The sequence below is a fragment of the Penaeus monodon genome, chromosome 24, assembly GCF_015228065.2.
Source record: "Penaeus monodon isolate SGIC_2016 chromosome 24, NSTDA_Pmon_1, whole genome shotgun sequence".
In the NCBI taxonomy this organism is placed as follows: domain Eukaryota; kingdom Metazoa; phylum Arthropoda; class Malacostraca; order Decapoda; family Penaeidae; genus Penaeus; species Penaeus monodon.
The window spans coordinates 24,846,752-24,846,965 of record NC_051409.1 but is presented as its reverse complement, the minus strand read 5'-3'; positions in this window follow the sequence as shown (position 1 = coordinate 24,846,965).

Here is a 214-nt window from a genome sequence, read left to right as displayed (position 1 = left end):
GGTTTTAAATATTCATACTTCAAATATGAATTTAATATTAAACATAATACATATACTAGTAAAAAATTAAGGGATCATAATATGTATATTTATATATAAAATATATTATAATATATTATTATATATTATATAAAATTAAAATTTATTTATGATGTAATGTATACGATTCGGACGGTGGTGATGAGGATATATAAAATAAAATTATTTAATTAAA